The following is a 1870-nucleotide window of genomic DNA, read 5'->3' as shown; positions in this document are numbered from 1 at the left end:
GGGTCAAAGCGCGGCCGAGTGGGCGGAGAGAGAGAAAGGGGAGATAATGAACAGGAGCTCGTTGTGGAGCTCGGTCATGGCGCGCCGCGAGCTGCAATCCGGGCTGAGCGTCGCGGGGCGGCGGCTTGAGCGGGCGCGGCAGGCGCGGCGGGCGCGGGAGCGGCAGCGGGGGCGCCCCCTTGCGGCGCGGCGATTGGGCCGTTGGGAGGCCTCGCCGCGTTGACGCGGATGAGCGCATCAGGGACGTGAGGACGATCTTCAATGCCCCGAACGTTGATGTTGCGCCACGGGCCGCCGACGTCGGAGATGGCAGGCTCAGTCTCAGACGTCCAGACGGCAGAGGCGCTCGTAGAGGCGCATTGGACTTCTTGCCAGAGGCGTTGGATAGCGGGACGGGCTAGCGCGAGGAGGCGAGACGAGGAAGAGACAGCAATGAGGTAGAGTGGCATTGCCACGTCGAACAGATGCCCAACACTCCCCCACGACGTGGTAATCGCCACACAAGGCAGAGAGGGCGTGTCGATCGTCGCGTGTTCATCGCGTACAGCTCCGGTCGTGTCGAGCGGCGACGTCGGAAGTAGCGGCGGCGAAAGGCAGGGTCCACATTCGGTGCGAGATCTTTGCGGTAACTGCCGTTGCAGCAGCCCGAGAGCTGGTAGCGGAGGCAGCAGCTGCGATGGTGGTCCGTAGGCGAGGAGAACGGACCGGTAAGGAGAAGCAAGAGGGGATACTCGTGTCCACACAGCCGCAGTGCTGGCGGAGATGCGCTCTGTCGCAGAAGATCCGCAAGCACCCAAGTTGATGTTGCGGTTGTACTCATTCTGCTCAGCCTCCGTGCCGAGCAGTTGGCGGCCGCTGTGCCACCGTGCGCCGAGCCTCTGTGCCCAGCCAATCACCACGGCTCGCGCAGGTGCCCATGGTGCCAGCCAACGTATCGAGCGTAAGCCGGAAATGCTGTGCGGCAACACATCTCGCTTGTGTGCCGCACCAGCTCTCATGTCGGCCTCAGTGCCGCACTGCTCACTCCGTGCACTCACCGGTCGGTACCATGTCAGGAGACGGAACACGGAGGAGCTGTATAGGTCACTAGAGACCCACACCATCGCTACATCACCACAACCACCAAGTCGGATACAAGTCGATGACAATGTGCGCGGCAGGACAAACCAAACATGAGACGGTTACACAAGGACGGTCAGGCTACGGTCAGGAAGTAGGTTTGATTCACACTCTCCAACAAGTACATTACACCCCGGTGCGAGTTAATGCGCATTTCTTCTCTGCACTGTAGCCCTTGAGAAAGAGCTTGCATTATGCAAACCTGTGCCTGTGTCCTAGGAAGTAGACTGGGAGGGGTACTCCCATAGGCAAGAGGAGGTCTGGAGAGGCCCACAGCGGTCAGGAGAGGCCCCAAGAGGGTGCTAGATGAGAGTCAGCAGAGCGCGCCGTCTCGGCGGCTATGGGCAAGTGGGCTGAGAGACAAGAGGGATTTTTCTCTCGGGCGGAAGATGAAGCCCCGACTTCTAATAAATTGTGCCAGGCGTAGCCGGGGGCGAACAGCACGTAGCCGGGGTCACCAGAAAATCCCAACGATCCTTGAGTGGAGGCCGCCTTGGCCGCTTTTGCGGCCTCTCCGGAGAATCTGGGAGAATGGCTACCATAGCCTAGCATGGCACCCGCGGGCAAAGCTGCCCCCAGGTCCCTAGAGTCCATGGGCATTCCCAAAGGATATATCAGCGTGAGGTGAGGGCGCAACGGTGGGGGCTCTCACCAGCCCCTTAAAGTCGGGCCTCTCGGGCGGCGGTCAGAGGGGCGGGCAAGGGCACGTGGGAGAAGGGTCAGTGCGGCCCACAAGGTGTGAGCTACCCCC

This window comes from Emiliania huxleyi (assembly GCF_000372725.1).
Source record: "Emiliania huxleyi CCMP1516 chromosome Unknown EMIHUscaffold_1701, whole genome shotgun sequence".
NCBI classification, from domain to species: domain Eukaryota; phylum Haptophyta; order Isochrysidales; family Noelaerhabdaceae; genus Emiliania; species Emiliania huxleyi.
This window is presented reverse-complemented; position numbering follows the sequence as displayed.